A 26,348-nucleotide genomic window follows, 5' to 3' on the forward strand; every position below is an offset into this window, starting at 1 on the left:
CGTTTCTTTGTTTTGCTGTAAAGCTAAGACGCATTGCTTCTTGCCTTCTAGGTACAGCTTGCTGCTCCTTTACGCTGGGCTTTACCACTGCTATCTATCCTTTGTAGTGCTGGATTTGCAGAAAGATATTGCTGCAAAATTGGTGTCTTTGCCGCTGGAATAACTCTGGTTTCTCCATCTACTTTGTGCACTTGCCAGAGTTTTGCAGGACACAGTAGCTTGACTGGCATTTTGTGTCTCTTAGGGTTGTATGACGATACTAGTCCAGGATCTTTCTTGGCCTTTCATATTTTGGCTTAAAAAGTCTGGTGTGGATCTTTGATAGGTCTGCCTTTATATGTTACTTGACTTTTTTCCCTTACTGCTTTTTAATATTCTTTTCTTTATTTTGTGCTTGGTGTTTTGACTATTATGGACGGGGTGTTTGTTTTTCTGGTCCAATCTATTTGGAGTTCTGTAGGCTTTTGTATGCCTAAGGCATCTTCTTTTTTTTTAGGTTAAAGTTTTTCTATGATTTTGTTTGAAGATATTTACTGGTCCTTTGAGCTGGGAGTCTTCACTTCTATACCCATTATCCTTAGGTTTGATCTTCCATTGAGTCCTGATTTCCTGTATGTTTTGACCAGTAGCTTTTTTCCCTTTTACATTATCTTTTGACAGTTGAGTCAATGATTTCTATGGAATCTTCTGCTCCTGAGATTCTTCTTCCATCTCTTGTATTCTGTTGTGAAGCTTGTATCTACAGCCTTGTCTCTTTTTTGGTTTTCATATCCAGGGTTATTTCCATATGTGTTCTTCTGATTGCTTCTATTTCCATTTTTTAATTCCTTCAACTGTTTGATTGTGTTTTCCTGAATTCTTTTCAGGGATTTTTATGGGATTGTTTATTTAGGCTTTACTTGTCTCTAAGGGAGTTCTTCATGTCTTCGAAGTCTGGTTTCTCAGCATCATGATCAAATGCTGATTTTGAAGTCCTAGATCTTGCTTTTTCTGGTGTGTTTGACATTCATTTTGTTTTGGTTGGAGAATTGTTTGAGGATGCCATGTAGTATTTGGTTTTGTTGTTGTTGTGTTCTGCGCTTGTTGCATCAGATTGGTCTTAGTGTTGATTGTTCGTTGTATTTGGTGGCTGAATTTATCGGCTTATAAGCCACAGGGAGTGTTGTGAGACCTGTTTTCCTGTTTTCTTTCATTAATGGGAGAGGGTTCTGCTTCGTGTAGTTTCAGGCTCTGCTAAGGTCTCAGCGTCTCAGTGGGACGTGTCTTGAGTTCACCCAGGCAGGCTACCACTGTAGAAAAGCTGGTATTTGCACCTGTAGTCCTGGAGGCTCATGTTCAACATGGCGCTGCCCACGGGCCTTCTGGCGGTGGCAGCAACGAAGATCTAAGCCCGCCTCTTTCGGGAGCTCATGCAAACTCAGGTTCCAGATGGCTCCGTGCTTTTCCTCTGAATCAGTAATGTGCAGAGAGCAGTCTCTCTTCTGAGCCTCTGCAGAGGCGTGTCTGCGCCCTCTGCGTTTAGCCTCCTCCACGTGTGGGATTTGTGCAGAGACCAGCTATCCCGGTTCGAGCTGCTTCGGTTCCAAGTGTCTCTCTGGTGGGCTCCTCAGCCTCCTGGCTCTACTGGAGCCCAGAGGCCTGAAGGGAGCTTTCTGGGCCAGGGATGTGGGCAGTGGCAGTGTGTTGCTGCAGTCTCTTCCTGGCCTGCAGCTCAGGAGTGCCCACCTGACCAGGCGCGGGAGAGGTCTCTCTCCCACGGGTTTCTGGGAGCAGAGAGCTGCCATGGCCGGGATCCGCGGGGTGGGATTCTGCAAACAGGCAGGACGTGCCCGGCCCTGAGGGAATTCTGCCTCCTGCAGTCTTGAGGATCAATCAGGCCGCCTTGCAGCAGTAAAGCTGGTCTACTCAGGTCCCGAGGGTGCAAATTGGGTCGAGGGGTGCTGCCCACGGGCTCTCTCAAGTGGTGGCAGCAATCAGGAAGATCTGCACTGTCTTCTCTTCCGGGAGCCTCCAGTGACTGTTCCAGATGGCCTCGTGTTTTCTCTCTGAATTGTAGTGCAGAGAGCAGTCTTCTGGCTCTTGCAGAGGTGTCTGCCTCTCTGAAGGCTTTTAGCTCTCCTCCCACGGGATTTGGGGGTAGAGAACTGTTTATCCGGGTCTGTTTCCTTCTAGTCCGAGTGTGTCTCAGGCAGGGCTCCTGCTGCTCCCAAAGCTCCTCTCCACGGGAGCCCAGAGGCCTTCATAGCCTCCTCTTGGGCTGGGGATGTGGGCAGGTGTGGGCAGTGCTGGTGGTCTCCTTCCTGGGCCTGCAGCCTCAGGAGTGCCCACCTGACCAGGCGTGAGGTCTCTTCCCACGGTTTTGGGGAGCAGAGGAGCTGCTGCGGGCGGGATCCGCGGGGTGTGGGACTGCTGACAGCAGGACGCGCCGTCCTAGAGGGAATTTTGCCTCCAGTGTGTCCCAGACTCACCAGCCGCTGGCAGGTCAGCGAGCGTTGGTCTTACCTGTGGTCCCAGGCTCAAAGCGTCACATGGGTGCTGCCTCACTGGCTCTCATGTGGTGGCAGCAACCGGGAAGATCTGCAGACTGGCCTCTTCCGGGAGCCTCTGGTGGCACCAGGGTTCCAGATGGCCTCCGTGTTTTCCTCTTGAATTTCGTGCATGTGCAGAGAGCAGTCTCTTCTGGCTTTGCAGCAGGGCGGTCTGCCTCTGAAGGTTTAGCCTCTCTCACGGGATTTGTGCAGGTGAGAACTGGCTGATCTGTCTGTTTTCCCAGGTTCTACGGCGTGTCTGCGCAGGGCTCCCTGCTGCCTGCCCTCTCCTCACGGGAGCTCGAGGCTCCCAGGCTTACAGTTTCCCTGGGGCCAGGGATGGGCAGGGTGGGCAGTGTTGGTGGTCTCTTCCGCTCTGCAGCCTCAGGAGTGCCCACCTGACCAGGCGGTGAGGTCTCTCTCCCACCTTGTTCAGGAGACTTTTTAATGTGACTGAGTCAACAGGAATTACTTTGGGAACACAGCCTTAGGGATTTCATTGTTCCCAGAACACAGTAGAGCAGTACTTATGTAAACATATGGATGGCCTGTAACACTAGGCTCCGTGGTATGAGTTCAGCCTGGTGTCTGAAGAGGCAGAGCAAACAAAAGAGCCCAAGAATAATCAAGCACAGGGGAAATGATACAATCATGGGATGCTGTAAACCCTGGGTGTATGAGGCCTCTGCCAGGGCAATTCATTGTTTGCTTTACAATGAACATTATTTGTATGTAATATACTATGAAATAATAGAAAGCATTGTATAAGAAATACATAAGGCAGTTAGCAATCATATATTATCATCACCAAGTATTATGAACTATATTCATCACTGTATGCGGTGTTCTTTTATATGACTGTCAATAGAATAGGGTTTGCTTGCACCAGCAGTCTGAGAAGGGTGGAGGAGCTGGCAAATGGGGCTGGAATGGAGGTCAAAGGATCGTGGTGATCTGGGAGCCAAAACAGGAGAAGATACACTTCCCAGCTGTGTCCAGTGTGGCTGATGAGGGGACCTTGGACTTCAACTTCAAGGTAGTTGATGACCTAATGCAATCCGTTTGGAACAGTGGTGGAAACTTACTCAAGTGGTTAAGAGAGGGTTGGAGACAGGTGGCATTTGTAATTCTTACGAGTTTGGTTACAGAGTGAAAAAAGAAGCAGAGATTCAGCTAGTAGGAAGTATAAATTAAAAACATCCCAGGGCTGGAGAGATGGCTCAGCGGTTAAGAGCACTGACTGCCCTTCCAGAGGTCCTGAGTTCAAATCCCAGCAACCACATGGTGGCTCACAACCATCTGTAACGAGATTTGATGCCCTCTTCTGGTGTGTCTGAAGACAGTGACAGTGTACTCATCATATATAAAATGAATAAATAAAACATCTTTAAAAATCTTTAAAAAAAAATCCCAATCCCAAGGGTAGTTGAACCAATTTAAACTTATTGCCACCTAGCTTATGAATCAATGAGATTCAGACTATGGTTATTTCATTTGGCTTTGACAATTACTGGGGGTTATCCCTAATCTACTCTTCTAACTGCTGCCATGGCTACCTCTCAGTGATATATGCCAAATATTTTCCGTTTTTCCTGGACATGGGCTCATGGTCCATCTCCTCTCATGACAGCTTTCTCCTCTCTCTCCATGTCCTTTCTTCTCCCTCTTCTACCTGCAACCCCTAACCAGGTATCTCAGAAATCACCTACCTCTAATCTCTCCAGTAATTGGCTATAGTCATTTTTTTTATTTAACCAATAGTTTTAAATCAAGGATCAAAGTTTACACAACAAAAGCTAGTAACTGTGAGAATTCACTGGTCTTGAGGCAATTAGATAGCATTTAGCATTACCATATATAGCAACAGACCAAACTTCAACACCTGGCAAGATTTGAAAAATATGTTCAGTAGTATAAAATATATCTTCTGTATAGAACTTAGGGAAAATGATAATGTGTAGCGTTCATTGATCTTCTCTTTGCAGGTAGCACTGTTTTTGGTATAACTTCTTCTTCCCTAGAAAACCTTGTATTTGTTTGAAAATGTAGTAGGCTTAGATTATATGTAAAGGGAGAATAAATGACATGCATGAATGAGACAGTGTGTCCCATCGTAGTACTGAGTTTTGTCTTAATTTATTTTTTGGTGTGGTTTTCTGGATCAAAGCCAGGGCCTCGTGCAAGTTACCAAGTCTTCTACCAATGAGCTACATCCCTGTTTCTTCCTTCAAGGGATGGAAATCATAGTAACTAAGTAAAATGGTGTTAATTATGCTTTGTAGGAGGTATTGAGGATTGAACTCAAGCCCACTAGAGCTTTTTCTTTCTGGCTGTGTGTAATAGAAATGATAGGTTTGCACCAGGAAGTTGGGGGTGAAGAAGGGAATCACAATTAAAAGCATTAGGAAGCTGTGGGATTGTCACGGAAATGGAAACTTCTTTGTATTCAGTATGACATATAGAATAACCCAAGGTCTTCCATCTGGATAAGTTATTTATTCATTTATGCCTACTTCTAAAAATATCATTGAGCATGTATTATGTGCCAGATTAAGGATCTAGTGCTAAACCCTCAGGAAACTTAGGAGTTTAGAATATAAAAATGGCGATGTCGTCCATAAGGTCATAGGGCAAGGACTGGCTGCATAGCCCCGGCAAACCTGGAACTCTGAGTCCTTCTGCTTCAGCCTCCCGGGTTCTAGGATTAGAGAGATGTGTTAACACAGCTGGCCAGGAACGCGTTTTTATGTCACTTGTCTCCTTAGGGCTACTTAAATCACCACATGCCAGAGGGATAAACAACAGAACTTTAGTTCTTTCCTGTCTTGAAATTACAAGTCTAAGAGCAGGGTCCAGCAGGTTTGTTTTGTTCTTCAGGCCTATGGCCATCTTTATGCTGTGGCCCCACATGCTCTTTCCTCTGCATATTTAGTCCTTGTGATGATTTTCTGTGCTCGCCTCCTCCCTCCCTCCCTCCCTCCCTCCCTCCCTCCCTTCCTTCCTTCCTTCCTTCCTTCCTTCCTTCCTTCCTTCCTTCCTTCCTTCCTTCCTTCCTTTCTTTCTTTCTTTCTTTCTTTCTTTCTTTCTTTCTTTCATCTTTCTTCTTCTCCTCCTTCCTCCTTCTCCATCTTCTCTTCTTCCTTCTCCCTCTTTCTTCCCACTTCTTCTAGACAAGCTCTCATGTAGCCTAGGCTAGCTTCAAACTAGTTATATAGCCAAGGATAACCTTGAACTTCTGATTCCTGTGCTTCTACCTCCCCAGCGCTGGCTGGTAGTACAAGTATGTGCTGCCACGCCCAGTTTTTATGCAGTGCTGGAAATGGGAAACCTAGTACTTCTTGTATTTCAGGCAAGCACTCTACCAGATGAGCTATATTCCCACCTCTACTTTTTCTCTTCTTACAAATATGCTGATCGGATTGAATTAAGTGTGCTTAATGGCCTCCTCCTAATTTAATGTACCTTTGAGAGACTCCCTTGTTTGCCTAGAATGATGTTAAACTTGAGATTCTTTGACCTCAATCTCTTGAATCCTTGAAGTATGTATGCTGTCTACCCTGCCTACCTAGCTTCTTTATCACCTCATTAAAGATCTGTTTCCAAGTACAGTCATGTTCTGAGAATCTGGGGGTAAAGTCTTCGACATATGCATTTTGAGAGCCAGAAGGAATAATGGACTGTGGGACTTGTGTCTTATGCTATGTTTAACTTAATAGCAGTTTCTTCTTAGTACTATGAAGTAAGTATTCCTGTGACAGTCTTCAGTGGAACCCTGCCTTTTGTTTCATGAAGGTGGTCACTGGCGTGAACTCATAGTTCCAACCAATAGGCCAGGACACACAACGGCTATTGTCACTTTTCATCCCCAGGGATTAAGTCAAGCAAGCCTAGCAGGGTAAGAAGCCACTTTAAAAAAAAATGATTTATTTATTTTTACACTACAGATTTCATTGAAGTTTTAGGACAGATGTCAGAAACTACACCATAGGGTATTTATGTAGGTTAGAGAATAGGTTTGAGGATGAAGAGTTGGTAAGAATATAGTTTAACTATGCTGCTGGCATAATCAAATCACAAAGATAATTACTATACATGGATTCCCAAGCATTTTTACAAGCACTTTGCTCACAGTAGTAGGCTCAACTGAATCCAAAAGCTATTTCCATAGAGATTTGCATGTCCAACTTTATAATCTGAATACACGCCGCTTTCCAGACTCTGACTTCCATTTGTGTAAGGCTCAGAATCCTTCCAGACTGTCTTCTGGTTTGGTTTCATTGCTGGGATAAAACACTGTGACTACAGCAGCTTAAGGAAGAAAGATTTCACCTATCACCAAAGCTCCTGCCCCATCACACAAACAGAAAAACAACCTTCAAATCCTTTCATATTCTGTCCATCCCAACCACCTAACCTCAAGTATCACCTTCAGAAGATGTGAGTCCTGAACAAATGAACCAGGAAACAGAAAAGAAAGAACATGGTGGGCGTTGGATGGCCAGCAAGACGGCTGAGTAGATAAAGGCATTGCTAAAGGTAGAGAATGATTAGAGGCTCAAAGCAGAGAAAGTGCCAGTTCTATTGTATGAGATTTGTGAAGGGAAGTCAGAGGAAGAATTCAAGGCAGGAGCTTAGAGGCAACAATTGAAGCAGAGGTCAGGGAGGAATGCTGCTTACTGGCTTACTCATTTTGCTTTTATTTTTAGATTTAAAAAGTGTTTTATGTGTATGAGTGTATGCATGTGTACATATGCACCTTGTGGAATCCAGGAAGGTCAGAGGAGGGCTTTGGATCCTCTGAGACTAGAGTTACAGACAGTTGGGAGCCACCACATGAGTGCTGGGAAATCCAGCCTGGGTCCTCTACCATGGCAACAAGTGCTCTTAACAACAAAACCAACTCTCTCTTCGGCCTCGCTTTGCTTTTGTATACACCTGGAGACCATCTTGCCAGGGATTGCACCACTCACAGTGGGCTGGGCTGTCTAAAAACAAGCATGAATTGAGAAAATATCCAATAGACATGCCCACAGACAAATCCTAGGGAGGCAGTTCCTCAACTGGGGCTCCTTCCTAGATCATACCATCATCAGTCCTGTTGATAAAACAACAAGACCCTAATCAACACAGACAGCTTCATATGGAAATGTCCCTATACCGAGTTGGCTATTTCAACCAGCTTATGAAGTAGGTAGGCATAAGAGGAATGTTATCACCTTCATTTTATAGATCAACAAATGGAGACAAAGTCACATGGAAGGTGAAAGACCCAGTTAACTACAAAGCTACGATTTGACTCTGAGTCCTTTGATTCTTGGCCTGGTTGGTCTTTTTAATTCTATAGCTGTGACTTGGCTTATAAGCCTGTGTCTGTGTGCCAAGCTAGTCTGTAGTGATTATAGCAATATTAGAATTTTGATATATTCTATAATCAGATAAAAGGAGTTCCTGTGTTTGCTATTTTCTTTTTTCATTTAATTGGATATCAGAGAATAACTTGTGTGTCTGGTTCCGTCCTTTCCTCATGTGGGTTCCAGGGATTAAACACAGGCCATTCAACTTGATGGCAAATACCTTTATCTACTTAGTTGTGTTGCTGGCCGGCCGGCGCCCACCATGTTCTTTCTTTCCTGTTTCCTGGTTCATTTGTTCCAGGACTCACATCTTCTGAGGTGATACTTGAGTGGGTGGTTGGGATAGCGAAAGCGGAGAAATAGGAAAGGATTTGAAAGGTTATTTTCTGTGCATGATGGGACAGGAGCTTAGTTTAGCTCCTTGTTTATGAGAATAACTCACACTTCCTGTAGAGAACTATTAGAGGCTCAAACTAGAGAAAGTGCCAGTTCTATTGTATGAGATTTGTCAAAAGCTGAAAAGCCAAGCAACATTTCTACTGAGATGTGAAAATAGCCTGTTGTTGTTGTTTTTGTCCTGCAGAACATTGCTTTATGCTAAGTGTTATTTATAATAGGATTTGAGAAATGTGTCGTCTTGTCTGACTCCTGTGGGGCTGGTTACTGTAGCTAAGCACAAGAGAATTTGTCAGAGATGAGTCTTTCCTTGGCTCTTTGTTTCTTGTTCTGGGCAGGAGGAGCTCTATGTTCAGAAGGTGACCTTGAAGGATTTTTCTGCTTAAAGGCCCTGGAGTGGTCTGTGAATTGACCTCACTTTATTTTCAGGAAAGGTAAGCCTGGAGCAGCCAGTCAGGAAGCAGGAGGTTTGGACTGCATAGCATGTAGTTTATTTGTTGGTAATGGTTCTTGAGAGTGGAGGCCTAGAAGTTAGTTAGATCTGCCTTCATGTGCCAGCTACATCCGGGAAACCCAGGCTTAGAATATAAAGTGAAGGGGTATGTTTTTAACTCAAATCAAAAACAAAAAGAATGTAAACGGAGTGTGTACCTGGACCTCCATCCCTCAAGAGTGCAAATCATGTGGAAGTCCCAGCACCATGGTGAGAAAGCTGTGTCTCCCAGATAACAGGCTTGGGATGCCCCTTCCGCCCAAGCAGTAAGAGGTATATATTATAGTCCATCATTCTAAAATCCCGTCTTCCTTGTTTCTTTCCTAGCACCGTGACCCGTTGCAGCCATCAGCAGTCCCCCTACTAGCTCCTGTTTGGGGAGCCCTACATCTTTGAAGATCTTCTGGGTTTGAAGATTCGAATCTCTCCAGATGCCTTCTTCCAGGTTAATACTGCTGGTGCAGAGATTCTGTATCGGATCATCAGGGAGCTGAGGAGAGTGAACTCTGATAGCATCCTCCTAGACACTTGCTGTGGAACAGGCAAGTGGCCTTCCTAGGAAAAGTCTATGTTGTCTAGGTCTCAAATGCCATCTACTTAGAACTTACAGTCTTTTCAAGGGTGGCAGGAGGGAGTAGTGCTGATGGTATAAATATAACCATGTTGGTTATATAAACACAAATATAACCTCTTATTTTTTACTTCTCCTGGTGTGGTTGGCCTCTCTCTGGCTCGATGTGCCTCCCAGGTTCATGGCTTTGAGCTGGTGGAGCAGGCAATAGAGGATGCCAGGTGGAGTGCAGCCTTTAATGGTATCTAGACCAGATCCTGAGGTGAACTTATGAGATGGGAGTTGAAGAAGGGCCTAGAGATAGAGCTCTGTGGCAGGCTGCTTACTTAACATATATGAGACCCAAGGGCCCATTTCCCAGCACTGCAAAAACAAACAACAATACAGAAGTGCAGTTGTTAATATGGAAAGGAGGACCTACTTGAATCCCCAACTTTTATGGGATGCTGAATTCTAGAGTAACCAGAGAAGGATTTTGGGGTTTTCAAGAAGAAGTCTTAATAACCTTTTCTTTTTTCATTGTATAGATGAACCCAAGGTGAGTACAAGCCTAGTTGGTAGGAAGGGAAGTGATAAAATGTTGACCATAATAGAAGAACCTGCTTTAATTCAACTCTGAAGGCACCAGAGCTAATACAATCAGTTTCAAATGTAGAGTTTCAGCCTGGCATTGGGGTGAACACCTTTAATTCCAGCCCCTGAGAGGCAGAGAGAGAGACAGGTAGATTTCTATATGTTCAAGGCTAATCTGGTCTATATAGTGAGTTCAGAGCCAGCCAGTGGGGCTGTATAGTGGGGCTCTGTCTTAAACCAAACAAACCAAACAAACCCACAATTTTAAAAAGTAGAGCCTTTTCCTTAAATAAAACGACAATCGCAATATAGAAAATAGTTTGTATTCTGTCTTTTATTCTACGTCCAGACAATTCTTTCAGTTTTGTTTTTTTTTTTTTTTTTTTTATATGACTGGCCTTTGAAAGCCCTTTATTTATCTCTTTCTTTTGCCCAAGTGCTGGGATTATAGATGCGTTAAATGCCTAACTTCCAGACAGTTTGAGGTCTCAAGTGAAAGTGATGGCTTAATAAAGAGCACTCCTGAGTGGAAGGCAGGTTTACATTGTATTGTGGGTACTTACATGCTGTCTGTCTCATCACTCCAGCTGGAAGGCTCATTCAGCCTTTCCAAGGGAAAGTACCTGCAGCAGGTCCAAGAGCATTTTCTTTGCTATTCAGAGGTACACTGGAGCCAAAGGGAAAGGCAGGACTCTGGCTGCAGTATCGTATAGTTCTATAATGCTAACGCTTCCCACTTGTTGGGCTTAAGTTATGCCACATGGTCGTCTTTTCCACAGGTGTCACCAACTGTGAGTTTCATGCTGGCAGAGCAGAGACGATTTTGCCACAACTGTTAAAGTCACAGAAAGATGAGAAGTTGACTGTTGCTGTGGTGAGCCCTGCCCATGCTGGCCTGTGTAAGGAGGGAGGACACCTTGGCTGCTGTTCTGCATGTGTAGGATTGTCCACTTCCCCCATGGTGCCCACCAGTTCTGTGTCTTTCTTCCTATAGCAGACTTAGGGGCTCCCCATGAGATGGCCTTGAAGTAGCTTCTCCATTCCTTAGTAGTCCTCAGGATGTTTGGAATATGGAACTATAGTGTTAATTATATTAATGAGATGCTCACTCCTTCAGATCACAGAGTGATGCGAGCCGTTCGGAACTGCAGGGCCACCCACACCCTAGTGTTTGTTTCTTGCAAGCCCCCTGGTGAAAGCACAAAGAACTTCATTGAGTGAGTCTTGCCTTTTTTTTTTCAGTATCATTTTCCCATGAGCCGGGGGTATAGCTCAGTTGGTAGAGTAACTGCCTACCGTGTATGGTGCATGGCATTGGTCTTCATCAGCATATAAGAGTGAGCCGGGGTGGTAGAGGCAGGAGGACGTGAAGTTCAAGATCATCCTTGGCTATGTAGTGAGTTTGAAGCCAGCATGGGATAAAGACCCACTCATTAAAAAACAATCGAAAACCAAACTTATTTTTCTAAAGATCAGAGTAATTCGTGCTTTTTTATGCATAATGTGAACAATGTGGAGAAACAAAGAAAAAGAAAGAAAAATTATCATTATACTACTTCATTTATCTGTATTTATTTGGTTGTTTATTTTTAGATAGGGTCTCACTATGTAGTGCTGGCTGTCGTAGAACTCATTATGTAGGCCAGGCTGGCCTTGAACTCACAGAGGTCCGATTGCCTGTTGATCCTGAGTGATGAGATTTAAGGTGTGTCCCACTATACCTGGTTCAATATACCACTCTAAAAATAAGGTTTTTTTTAAAATTATGTGTATGAATCTGAATAAGTTTATGTGCACACATATTCACACAAGCCCATGCATGCCAGAAGAGGGCATCAGATACCCTGAAACTTGAGTTATAGACAGTTGTTTACTAACAAATTGATGTCAGGGACCAAACTTGTATCCTTTGTAAGAATAGTTAGTGCTCTTTAACTGTGGGGCACCTCTCCAGTCCCTGATAATATCACTTTAAGAATTCATTATAAGGGCTTGTCTAGGGTGAGACAACTCAGGTACTTGGTGTGGTTACAAATTTTTAAGAGAGTACCAAAAATCTTAATGATCAAAAAAATTTCAATATAGTATTTTGGAAAACCAACCCTCTCAAATCAGGAAGGACAATTTTTTTTTTAAATTGATGTTCGCTGTAGTGATCCCATCACTAGGGAAATATAACAGGGCTAGCCTGCTCCAGCCAGTCTAGCCTAATTAGTGAGCTTCTGGCTAATGACAGGCCTTATCTCAAATGAGGCAGGTGACGTTCCTGAAGATGACACTTGAAGTTGCCATCTGGTCTCCATGTTTGTGTACACACACACACACACACACACACACACACACACACACACACACACCCCAAAATCATGATGAACAGTAGGGATCTGATTGCCTTTTAAAAGATATGAAGATGAGAGAATATATATCTCCTTCGCTTATTTCCTCCACCAGCATTTCCTTGCAAATGTTTGGCTTTTGTTCTCTTTTATAGCTGAATAATAGCCCAGTTTTTATTTACCACATTTTCTCTATGCATTCATCTATTGATAGAAATCTTGTTTGTCTGTTGGGAATAATGTAGTAAGAAATGTAAATGCAGATATCTCATTGATATGGTGATTTCATTCCCTTTTGGCTGCTCCAAGAAGTGGTACAGCTGTGTCATCTGGTAGATTTAGTTTTCATTTTTTGAGGAATCTCGATATTGTATTTCATTATGACTGCATTGATTTTTCATTCCCACCAACAGTGTTTTAAAGTCCCCCCCTTTTCCAGGTACTTGCTAGCATGTTATATTGTATCTGTATATTTTTTGTAGTTTTTTGGTATTTAGTTAAATTTGAGATAATTTATCAATGTAAGTGGGGAGGTAGAGAGTTATGCGCACTGAAGCTTACGTGTAGAGGTCAGAGGACAACCTTTAGGACTTGGTTTTGTCCTTCTTTCTGCCTTGGGTCCTGAGGATCAAACTCAGGTCCCAAGGCTTATGCTGAAAGTACTTTTACCTGCTGAGCCATCTTGCTTACCTGTATATGTTTGTTTTGAGACAGGTTTCATGTAGCCAAGGCTGGCCCTGAACCCTCAATCCTCCTGTATCTCTATCCCTCAAGTCCTGGGATTATAGGTGTGTGCCACCAAGTCCACATTTCTAGTTAAAAAATATTTTTATGTTCATATGTTCATGCATTCATTTTGTGTGTGTGTGTGTGTGTGTGTGTGTGTGTGTGTGTGTGTGTGTGTGTGTGTACTTCAGTGTATGTAGGGAGGTCAGAGGACCAATGTGTGGGAATTGTCACTCTCTTTGTAGGTCCTGGAGATTGAGCCTAGTTTATCAGGCTTGGTGGTAAGTGCCTTTACCCATGGAGCTATCTTGCCAGCCCTTAAGTCTTTCTTTTTAACCTTACCATTCTAACAGGACGGGACGATACTTTGTGGTATGTTTTTAAAACTTTAAATTATGTTTTCTCATTATAGGTCAAAGTACAGAGACTAAGGGTTTTTGGAATGATTAGCCACAGATAAGCCCGCCAAGGCCTAGGGACCATTGCAAACTAGTGGACAGAAAGATAAGAGGCAAGAGGCAATGTTTAGGGAGGAACTGGGAGGAACGATGGATTCTCAGCATGGCTGGACCACACTGCACTCATGAACTCACAACGTCTGTGTTGCCTGCACATCCTAGCCGCCAACATTCTAGCATGGGAGGAGATGGAGCTCATGAGCCCCCACCCCTACATGAGGAGCTGTTGAGAGTTGATGGCTGTCAGGGCAAGGCGAGTACATTTTCTTTGGGGGTATGATCCCTGTTAGATTGACCATGTTCTGGTTGATAGTTCCATAGCATGTATATAGGAATCACAAATGGGACTTGATGGGTTCTTACAAAAAGACATGAAGTTGGAAGGAGTGAGGGGTAAGGGGTGGATATGGGAACAGTTATAGAGAGAAGTAGGGGAGCAGAATATGAGCAGAATACATTGTGTGTATATATACATCCTCACAGAATTGATACAAATAGTCTACTTTTAAAAGGGAATCCAAAACGCCAGGTTTAGTGGTTCCTGTTTACAAAGTCAGCTCTTAGGCAGAAACAGGAAGAACATTAGTTGTAGCAGTGTAGGCTTCATAGTGAGATCCTTTCTCAAACACTAACGGTAAAAAATCTAGCCAGGTGTGGCGCAGGCCTTTAATCCCAGCACTCAGGAAGGCAGAGGCGGGCAGATCTCTGAGTTTTCAGCCAGTCTGGCCTACAAAGAGAGTTCCAGGCCAGGCAGGAATACATAGTGAGACCTTGTCTCAAAGGACACTATATATCAATAAATTACAAAACAAAAGATATGACAAATAAATGTTGTTATAAAAAATGGCTAAATAAGCCTAGTCAAGAACATAAAAGAGTAAAAACATAGCTATAAATAATAAAGCAATATAATTATAGATTTGAAGGCTTTGTGTTTTAGACAAGGTCTCACTATGTAGCCTTGTCTGATTAGGAGTTCACTACATAGACCAGATTGGTCTTGATTTTATGGCAATGCCTCACAAAGTGTGCTGTCACACTCTCTGATAATTTTTTCCCCAGTATAAGAACGTATTCCTTAGAGCTTGCTCTAAAAACAAATATTTGAGTCTGGCGGTGGTGGTACACACCTTTAATCCTACTGCGGGAGGCGGATGCCGATGGATCTCTTAGTTTTAGGCCAGCCTGGGCTACAGAATGAGTTCCAGGACGGATAGTGCTATTCAGAGAAATCCTGTCTGGAAAAGCCAAGATAGATAGATAGATAGATAGATAGATAGATAGATAGATAGATAGATAGATAGATGTAGGTAGGAAGAAGGAAGAAAGGGAGATATAGATAGATAGATAGATAGATAGATAGATAGATAGATAGATAGATAGGTGTAGGTAGGAAGGTAGATAAGAGGTAGATATATGTACGTAGGTAGGAAGGTAGAGAAGATAAATAGACAATAGACAGATAGATAATGCATGTGAAAATCTGTAATTTTTCTGGGAAAAAACAAGTGGCCAGTGTTAATTCCAGAAAATAAGGTTAAGTCCTGAACAGATTAGTGAGTATGGTAATAAATTAAGATCCCCCATTCAAGATGAGTGTGGTATATGTATCTGCAATCCCAGTGCTCAGGAAGCTAAGCCAGGAAGGAAGGCATGATTTCAAAATGAGGCTGGGTTCCATAGTGGTTTTGAGGTCAGATGGCTACATAGTGAGACTGCTATCTCATACAATCCAAGGGGATAAAAAGCTTCTATCCACAATAAAAAATTAGGCTCAGTCTCCCCACTGTATTTGATTGTCTGTCTCTGTAAATCACTCTTCCATTTTTATTGTTTTTGAATATGATTTAAAGATGGTACCTCTTATCAGAGGTAAAAATGGACTCAAATAAATTGTAATTGACAACTGTATAGACACTGCAAAAAAAGTTGGATATAAATCTAGACTAAGTAAATTCAGCGAGGTACATGTGAAAAATGGGGAATCCATAAATGCACCCCAGGAAACGATAGGATTTTTTTAAAAGTAATTGTGCTATGATTTCCAAGTGAAAATTTAGAAGACATAGAATAAAAGGCAGTTATTTTATTTATGATTTTTTGTTTAGCATGCAGAGGAATTGGTTTCATATTTTTGTTTTTACATTTATTTACTATGGGGGAGAGGTATTTGTGTGCATTCGTTCTTTTGTTCTACCCTGTGGATCCTGAGATTCAAACTCAGGTCATCAGACTGCAGCAAACCCCTTTACAGCTAAGCCATTTCGGCCGCCCTAACTTACTGTCCCTTCGTTTATTTCTGTGACACTGTCATACATGTATCATATGCTTTGTTCTAGTGCACCCCTTCTATCTTTTTTATTTCATTATGCCCCCTTTCCTCTAATATTGTCCACCTTCTATCTATGCCCCCACAAATCATGTCATTTCACTTAAGAATGATCTCGGTTCCATTTATTTCTTTGTGAATATCATAATTTTATTTGTCTCTTTAGCTGAATAAAATTCCATTCATGTGTGTGTGTGTGTGTGTGTGTGTGTGTGTGTGTGTGTGTGTGTGCATATGTCAATGCCTGACTTCAACACTGAGTGCATTCTTTTTATTCCTTTCCACCTCCTTTGGCCTGTCTTTTCTCTGTGCTAATGTGTGCATATGTGAAGGCCAAAGGACAGTTTGAAGGAGTTGGTTTTTTTCCTACCACATAGATCCTGGGGATCAAATTCAGCTCATCAGCCTCGGTGGCAAGCACCTTTATCCGGTGAGCCACCTCTCTGACCTCCCATCTTTCTTAGGTAGAGGTCACTGACTCTGAAGCGCGTTGTTTAAGCTAGGCTGGCTGGCCCGCGAGTCCTGCTATCTGCCTTTCTCCATTCCCTCACCCCCGGTGCTGAGGGTGCAGACCTGTGCTGCCACCTAGCTCTTGGATGGAAACTGTGGATCCAAACATAGGTCCTAATACGGAGTTACCGCCCCAGCCCTATGTCACATTAACAATCTCGTGATAAACACCTAGACTGTTTCTCCTTCCGTCCTATTGACTAAAGCGGCAGTAAGCTTGGATGTACATTTATCTCTGCAATATGCAGACTTAGAATCCTTTAGGTATATTATAACCCAGTGGGTATGGCTGAGTCATATGGTAGTTCTGTTTTAAATTTTTTTTGAGAAACTTCCACATTGATTTCCACAGTAGCTTTAAAGACGATTTATTTTTATTTTATGTATATGAGTGTTTGCTTATGTGTATGTATGGGCACCATGTCTGGTGCCCAAGAAAGCTAGAAAAGGGTGTTGGATCCTGTGGAACTTGAATTACAGATGGTCGTGAGCTACCATGTGGGTTCTGGGAACCTTACTCAGATCCTTGGCAAGAGCAGACAGTGCTCTTAAATGCTGAGCCATCTCTCCAGCCCTGGGAATTTTTTCTAAGAAGTTGATCATTCAGTGATTTTATTCCATGAGCATTGTGGGGAGTAGGGATGCAAAGCAACTGTTGATAAGTTAATTTGACAGGATGGCTATTATTTATGTAGTGTCCACCTTTATTAAACCATTCACAGTTATGAAATAAAAATGTATAACAACTAAACTGGGAGTGGAGATAAATGTCCATAATTCTAGCACTTGGGAGGTAGAAACAAGAGGAGCAGGAGTTTAAGGTCATCTATCCTTGGCTACATAGTAAGTTTGAGGCCAGCCAGTGCTATTTGAGAGTCTGTCTCTACAGAACAAAACTAAAACAGATATATATATATATATATATATATATATATATCCCAGAACTAAATGTGAGAGCTAAAACTATAGACTTTTTAGAAGAATACATTTAAAATCTTCATGACCTTGTTAAGCAGTCTTCTTTAATACAGTTATCAAAAGCCCAAAGGAAAAAAAGAAAAATACCATTAAAGTCAGGACAAAACAAAAAAAAAAACCCTTTTATATTGCAAATATAACCACCCCAAAAGTGAAAAGACATCTCATGGTATAGGACAATTATTCATAAGTCATTTGTAAAGGCTTCATATCCAGTGGCCAGTCACAGAAGCCCACACACTAGGTCAGATATGCCAGCACACATCTGTCACCCCACTTCAGTGCTGAGAGGCAGAGACATCCTGAGGGCTCACTCACCAGCCACCTAGCCAATTAATGAGCGCCAGGTTGAGTGGTACCCTGTCTCAAATGAAAATGGAAAGCTATTGAGGAAGACGTCCCAACGTCACAAACTTTTGTAATTGTTGAGTGTGGAGGTGCACACCTTTAATCTCAGAACCTGGGAGTCAGAGGCAGAGAGAGCTCACCCCATGTCCCCCACATGTACCTGTATGGGCAAGTACACTTTCCACATACAAGTTTATACCACAAACACACACACACACACACACACACACACACACACACACACACACACACACACACCGGGGGAAGGGGGAACGAAGGGGGAGGGGGAGGGAGGGAGAGGGAAGGAGAGGGAGGGAGAGAGGGAGAGGGAGAGGGAGAGGGAGAATACTAAATAATACTTTTTATAGAAAATGTTCGGGTAGACAAGTCTGTAGAAACAGAGTTTCAGTGGGTTTGAGTCCAATGCGAGGTATGGCTGTTAAGAGGTACAAGGGCTCTTACTGGGCTAATCAAAATGTTCCAAAAGTGCTGATAGTGGTAAGTGCGCGCTCTCAATATACTAACAACCACTGAGCTATATAAATGGTATATCAAATAATGTATCAATAAAGATTGTATCAAATAATGTTTCAATAAAACTATGGAGAAAAAAAAACCCTGAAACTTTTACATGACACAAAGCACCATAAACAATTTCACTCACAGAAATCAATTTTAGTAAATATTACAAAAACTGTTTTCCTCAGTCTGTAGTCAAGCCCTAGAAGTCAACAAGAAACAGGAAAACTAGCAGAAAAGAAAAGGAAGTAGTACTAATGTGTTCTGCATTGTGAGGTGATGCTGCCTCCTCCATGAAAATAGAAATAGGAGCTGCTGTGGTGGCACAGGCCTTTAATCCCAACCCTCGGGAGGGGAGGCGGGCAGATCTCTGAGTGCAAGGCCAATCTGGTCTACATAGCAACTTCCAGGACAGCCGGGACTGCACAGAAAGACCATGTCATGGGAGTGGTATTTGAGGCCAGTTTGAGCTACAGCCTGTTAGAAACAGCCTGTTTAAACCCTGTATATACATAGAAACACACATCTCTGTGTACATACACATACATATACACTTACATATGTATATATGTATACACTTACATATGTATATATATATGTAAAAACATTTGAGGATTTCATAGATGCAGTAATTTTTTTATCATATCCAGCCCATTACCCTACTCTAACTCCTTCTACACTCTCAACACATCCTCTCCCAATTCCTTGTTCTCTTTTTAAAAATAATCCACTGAGTCCAATTCCTGCTGTCTGTCTGCTCGTGGGGTGGGGCTACTTATGAAGTTCAGGCAACCTACCAGCAGCCACACCCCTAAAGAAACACATTTACATTTCAAACTGGGAAAAATACAAAAGCTTGATAATGCCTTGCTGACAATATAGGGGCAAAAGAAATTGAAAATGTTGCTGGTATAAATTGAGCACTCATCTATAAAAGTGAATACTATTCCTTTGGAGGTAAAATGAATGATGTTTAACATTTAACTTTAGATGCATGCATTGTTGGTGATCCAGAATTGCATGCCTCAATTTAAACTCTTTTATGTGGCCTGGGTGTTTTACCTGTATGTATGTTTACATCACTCGTGTTGCCTGAGCACACAGAAGTCAATAGAGGGCATCAGATCTCCTAGAGCTAGAGTTACAGATGATTCTGAGCTGACAAATAGGTGTTGTGACTTGAACTTGTGTCTTCTGGAAGAGCAGCCAGTTTTCTTAACCATTGAGCCAGCTCTTCAGCTCCCATTCCTCAGATTTTTATCCTGCAGCTCAATTCCATACATAAAATGACATATAAAATTGGTTATTATAATATTTTAACATCAAAAGAAAAATATTCTAGGGGTTGGGGATTTAGCTCGGTGGTAGAGCGCTTGCCTAGCAAGCACAAGGCCCTGGATTCGGTCCCCAGCACCGAAAAAAAAAAAAAAGAAAAGAAAAGAAAAGAAAAGAAAACCATAGGAAATAAAGCTATTTCCATTTTTCCCCAAATGGAAACTTCCTACTTTTTCGAAATTAGCACTCAAAATATACTTAGAGAAACTCAATAATTCAAAAAAATTTATACATTATGACATATCAAAACCCTTCTCTAAGTCCAGTCCCAGAGGAACAGTCAGGTAGATGGATCTCTGAGTTTGAAGCCAGCCTGGTCGACAGAGCATGTTCTGGGAAGGCCAGGGCTACACAGAGAAACCCTGTCTTCAAAAAACTAAAAACAAAAGAGAAAAGAACAGGCTTCTAAGAGATAAGAAGGAAACATGACAAAATGAAATATAATAAGATGAAGCAAATATCATATCAAATTTGGAGATAACAACCCAATAGGAGGAGAAGAATCTCAAGAATAGGCAAAAGAGTCAGAGACTCTTATATATATATTTGCAGAGGACCTGGTGTAGACCCTGTACTTCAGTCTCTGAGCTCACTAGTGTCTTGCTGAGTTGATTGAGGGCTCTGTTCTGGGCCTATCTCCTCTGACAAACATGTAGGGAAAATACCCAGTACACATAAACCAAAATAGATCTCTCTCTCTTTTTCAAGTAGACAGTTCAGTGGCTTTTGGGTGGTTTGTTTCCAGACCCCTGCAACTGCCGCCACCATCTAAATCCGGCGTGTTTTTTTGGCTTCTCAAAAAAGAAACTGCACTTTTTAGTATCACGGTGTAGCTCCACCCTTGCTGTCTGATCCCAGGCAACCTGGCGTGTGCTTTGCTTCTAGATTTGCCTGGCGTTTCATGGGATTGAATTGTGCCATATACTGTGTATTTCTTTGCATCTCCCCTCCCTTAGCATACGCTACTGTGTGGTACTGGTCTGTGTTTAAAGCTTTCTCTTGCCTTCATTTTCTTTTTTACCTTAAAAAAGGAATAATGTTGCACTGTATGTATATACTCTTACTTATCTGCTGGTGAGTTCATGGCTTTCATGATTGGTACCTTAATGAATATCCATGTGCAAGTTTTGCTTTCATTTCTCTTCAAGAAAGACCGAAGAGGAGAAGTGTTGGACCATATGGTAACTAGTTTAACAGTTTTGAGGAACTTAGCTGGTTTTCCAAGCAGCTGCTGTATTGTACCACCAGTGGTCTAAGAGTATTTCGGAGTCACTGTATCGTCCCCAAATCTTGCTATTAGCTTTAAAAAAAATCCCTATTTTCTAGTGCTGGCAATCAGGACACTTGCATGCTAGCAGTATTCTCCCAGTGAGGTGTATCTTAAGTTCTTGTTTCTGCTTTTTTGTCTTGTAATGGGGAAGTGGTAACTCATTGTAGTTTTTCTTTGCATTTTTCCAGTGGCTAAAGATTTTTGAGTGTTTCGGTTTTTTATTTTGCAGTTTTTCTTTGGAGATAAGGTCTCATATATACCCGGATGGCTTCAAATTCTCTCTCTATCCCAGACGGACCTTGAATTTGTGATCTTCAGCCTGCATGTCCCAAGGGTTGGGATTGTTGGAGTGCACCACCGAATCTGGTTGTAAAGTGCTGAGAATAACCTGGCATTTCATTGAGTTGAATTGCGCCATATCCTATGCATTTCTTTGGATTTTCCTTCCTTTAGCACACGTTAGCATGTGATAGTTATGCTCTGTGCATGCTAGGCTAGCACTCCACTTGAGCTACTTTTCCAGCTCCTTTCTTTGGTCATTTGCAAATCTTTAGATATTTACAGGTTAACACAAGATTCAGCTCTTTTTTTTTTTTTTTCTAGAGCTGGGGACCGAACCCAGGGCCTTGCGGTTGCTAGGCAAGCCCTCTACCACTGAACTAAAGCCCCAACCCTTTTTATTTTATTTTATTTTAAGATTCAGCTCTTATGTGCATCGTTAGCTGGGTTGACATTTTACTATTGAGATTTTAGAATTCTTCTGTATATCTGATAGAAGCTCCAATGTCAGCTATAGGAGTTGACTCTGGTAAGTTATATGAGACACTGATAGCAAGAAAGATTAAAATGGGGCTAAAGAGAAAAATTTAAATTGGGGCTCTTCAGCTAAGAGGAACTAGGTTTCCTTACCTGTACCCATATCAGACAGCTCACAGCGACCTGTGACTCCAGCTCCAGGGGATCTACAGCTCTGGCTTCCTTGGACAACCCTCTATATGCACATGTGTATATAAACACACATGCACACACACATACGCACATGCATACATACATGCATGCATGCATGCACTTATGATGAAACAGTAAGTCCTGAAAACTGAAATCACATTTGCAGGAAATTTGGTGAACTGAATATTATTATGTTAAAGAAAATAAGCCAAACTTAGGAGATGCTAATTGTTTTCTCTTATACACAGAACCTACCTTGTAAATACTTGTACATATATGTGTGCGTTTGTGTATTGGTCATAAAATAGCAGGAGGATCTTAAGGGACTGATGAGCAGAGGAGGGACTCCCTGGGGAAAGGAAAGGACTCAGTCAGAGAGGCAGGAAGCACAGGGAAGGGTAGAGAAGGAGAAAAATAAATGAGGATGCTCTATGAGATACATGTTTGAAAATACCACCAGGAAGCCCCATTGCTTTATATGTTGTCTTTAAAACAAAGGGCCCCCCTTCAGAAATAGACCCTAATAATAATTTCCCTGTCTTGAAAGAACCGGAGACAGGACCGTAGTCCTGGCTCAGGCACTAAGAGCAACTGATGCGCTTGCAGAAGACTGGGCTTTGGTGTCCGGCTTCCACACATGCTAGTTCACAACCCTGCGCAACTCTAATTTCTGGGGACATGACATCCTCTTCTGACCTCTGCAGGCACCAGGCATGCATGTGGTGCATATATGTCCATACAAGCAAAAACTCCATACACACAAATATTAAATGTAAAAAAAAATTTAAAAAGAAAGAACCGGGCACACGTGACAGACAGGAAGTAATCACCTTTTGTACCTTTTAATGTTATTTCACTTTTGCTCAAGTGAATGCATCGTTGTATCATATATTATATATGGTACCAATGAGTGTTCTAATGAAGTGGTTAAGGCTAAACCTAGCTGGGCACGGTACGGTGGCTCCTACCTTTAATCCCAGCGCACAGGAGGCAGAGACAGGCTGATTTCTGAATTCAAGACAGTAAATTCCAGGAAAGCCAGGGCTACACAGAGATATCCTGTCTCAGAAAACAAACAAACAAACAAACAAAAAACAAAAAACAAAAAACAAAAAGCTAAAACAAGACTAAACCTAGAAATCCGCTAGCACACTGAGCAAATTTCTAAACATGGCTTCAAAAAACCAGACATTTTTAATTTGATAATATGCTATGTACATATGGTAGAAACAGAGTACGCTAATAAGGGAGATGGCTAAGCAAACCAGTTGCAGGAAAATGATGAGGAGTGGGGATGAGAGACACACAGGCTGTGTGACTACCGATGACGGACTTCAATTTTAAGTGCCTGCACTCCTGGACTTGCTTCCCTTTGTTTCTGTGAAGTGACATTCTGGTCTATTTCTCTAGACCATGCTGTCCTCCAAACTCTGCTAAGAAGCTTCTAAGTGACGCTTTCATCCTGAGAGAAGCTGTTTGTGTGGATTGTTTCCCCACACCCCGCACTGTGAGTTAGTGCTCCTCTTCACTTGATAAGATCGGGAGGCTGCAAGCTGATAAGGCTGAAGTTGCAGGAGACACCCAGGTTGCCATGGGAGACCGTGAAAGCATCATCAGAAAAACCAATCTCTGAATCCTGGCAAAAAGAATCTGGCTGCCCTCCTCTGAGGCAGATTGAACTGTATGTAGCTTGTCCTATTCCTTTGGGGCTGTCCACATTTCCCTAGCTTTCACTGCTCCTTGAACCTGAATTTGTGTTGCTCCGTCCTTTGGCTGTCTATCCATCATTCAATATACAGTCTTGCCTGCCATGTGATTCTGCTTTTGTTGTGGGGATAACTGCTTTGTGAGCAGCTGGCAATAATTTCACATTGACCAGGATCTGTCTCTTTACTCTGAGATTTTACCATTTGCAGTTTTTGTTTTTGTTGTTGTTGTTGTTGTTGTTGTTGTTGTTATTGTTGTTGTTTTAGTTTGAAACAGGGTCTCACATAGTACACACTGGCCTTGCACTCACAATGTAACTGAAGTTGATTTCGAACTTGTGATCCTTCTGCCTACACTTTGAGTACTGGGATTACAGGCATGTGCCACCACACATGGCTTTATGCAGTGATGGGTATCAAAGCCAAGGAAGGATGCATGTGAAGGAATACCATTTACTAATTGAGCTACAGCCCTAGCCCCTTGCAAATGTTTTTCGAAGTAGAAACAAATTGAGCTTTTGACAAAGCAGAGTAAGAGGCTAGGGAGATGGCTAACAGGGTAAAGTGCTTATTGCTCATACACAGGAAGCTGAGTTTGGATCTCCAGCACATAACAACAGGGCATAGTGGCATCTGCCTTGTGCTTGTGCTGAGAGGTGTATACAGGGGGATCCTGAGGGCTTTCCTGGCCAGTCAGTTTAGCTAATACATTAGCCCCAGGTTCAGTGAGATACCCCGTCTCAAATAAAAGGAATTGAAGAATGATAGACACCTGATATCAACATCTGTCCTCCACAAGTATAATCACAGATGTGTGTGTGTGTGTGTGTGTGTGTGTGCACATGTGTGTACACATATACATCCATACAATGCAAAGTTATATAGTGATTACAGGATTTTTGGGTTTTCTCGACTTTGACACATCTAGAATGTCCTTCGATGGTGATCTTTGGGACTGGAAAGATGGCTCAGCATTCACAAGCATATAATGCTCTCATAGAGCATTATATCAAGTTGTTCATAACCGCCTATAACTCTAGTTCCAGGGGATCCGATACTTTCTTCTGACATCTATGGACACAGTTCTCATGCACAAACCCACATTCACACGCATGTAAATACACATAATTTAAAAAAAAAAAACTTAAAGAGAAATGTGGTTATCTCTAGGAGCAATAATGCCATTTATCTCTCTTTTTTTTTCTCCATCTTTATTAAATTGGGTATTTCTTATTTACATTACAATTGTTATTCCCCTTCCCAGTTTCCAGGCAAACATCCCCCTAACCTCTCCACCTCCCCTTCTATATGTGTGTGTTCCCTTCCCCATCCTCCCCCCATTACCGCCCTTCTCCCAACGATCACATTCACTGGGGGTTCAGTCTTAGCAGGACTAAGGGCTTCCTCTGCCACTGGTGAACTTACTAGGATATTCATTGCTACCTATGAGGTCAGAGTCCAGGGTCAGTCCATGTGTAGTCTTTAGGTAGTGGCTTAGTCCCTGGAAGCTCTGGTTGCTTGGCATTGTTGTTCATATGGGGTCTCGAGCCCCTTCAAGCTCTTCTAGTTCTTTCTCTGATTCCTTCAACGGGGGTCCTGTTCTCAGTTCAGTGGTTTGCTGCTGGCATTCGCCTCTGTATTTGCTGTATTCTGGCTGTGTCTCTCAGGAGAGATCTACATCCGGCTCCTGTCAGCCTGTACTTCTTTGCTTCATCCATCTTATCTAATTGGGTGGCTGTATATGTATGGGCCACATGTGGGGCAGGAGGCAAAGTTTAGAACAGAGACTGAAGGAATGCCATTTATCTCTTAACCTGTAGAAGGAGAATTGGTCATTAGAGATACGAGTTAAGAAACTCTGAAAGAAAGGACTGGATACCTAGATTGTCCTGTGCGTTATGGAGGAAGAAAGTGCCAGCAATCCAATAGTAATCCAGCATGAATTATAATAAATTATAATAAAGTGGACTATATTCACTGTCTCTAGTCCATGATCTTTTTGTTTTAAAATTTTTTAGCATTTTAATTTGCATTTTAAATGTTATCCCATTTCCTGGTTTCCCCTCCAGAAACCCCTTTTGCCCCCTGCTTTTATGAGGGTGTTCCCTCTCCTACACACCCACTCCCTCCCTCCTCCGTGCCATGACATTCTCCTACACTGGGACACGGAGCCTTGACAGGACCAAGGGCCTCTCCTCCCATTGATGCCCAACAAGGCCATCCTCTGCTACATATGCAGAAGGAGCCATAAGTCCATTCCTGTGTTCTCTTAGGATGGTGGTTTCGTCCCTGGGAGCTCTGAGGGTTCTGCTTGGTTGATATTGTAGTTCTTCCTATGGGGTTGCAAACCCCTTCAGCTACTTCAGTTCTTTCTCTAACTCCTCCATTGGGGAACTTGTTATCAGTTCAATGGTTAGCTCCAAGCACTTGCCTCTATATTTGACATGCTCTGGCAGAGCCTCTCAGGGGACAGCTATATCAGGCTCCTGTCAGCATGCACTTCTTGGCATCTGCAATAGTGTCTGGGTTTGGTGGCTGTATATGGGCTGCATCCCCATGTGAGGTAGTCTCTGGATGGCCTTTCAGTCTCTGCTCCAAACTTTGTCTCCCTGTTTCCTCCTGTGAATATTTTTGTTCCCTTTTTTAAAAAGGACTGAAGCATCCACACTTTGGTTGTCCTACTTCTTGAGCTTCCTGTGGTCTGTGGATTGCATCTTGGGTAATCTGAGCTTTTGGGCTAATATCCACTTATCAGTGAGTGCATACCATGTGAGTGAGTTCTTTTGTGATTGGGTTACCTCACTTGGGATGATATTTTCTAGTTCCGTCTATTTTCCTAAGAATTTCATGAAGTCATTGTTTTTAATAGCTAAATAGTATTCTGTTATGCATGTTTTTTTTTCAATTCTAGAGTTGTCCTAGAATAATTGTTTAACATTGTCTTTTGAATACTCTTACGGTCTGAAGGCA

General features: G+C 42.4%; 1 pseudogene; it reads left to right on the forward strand.

Annotated features, from left to right (window-relative positions):
- Nucleotides 1–1,340: 1,340 nt before the first annotated feature.
- LOC116888012 lies at nucleotides 1,341–23,205 on the forward strand (annotated as a pseudogene).
- The last annotated feature ends 3,143 nt before the right edge of the window (nucleotides 23,206–26,348 follow it).

Source organism: Rattus rattus, chromosome X (assembly GCF_011064425.1).
Source record: "Rattus rattus isolate New Zealand chromosome X, Rrattus_CSIRO_v1, whole genome shotgun sequence".
Lineage (NCBI taxonomy): Eukaryota > Metazoa > Chordata > Mammalia > Rodentia > Muridae > Rattus > Rattus rattus.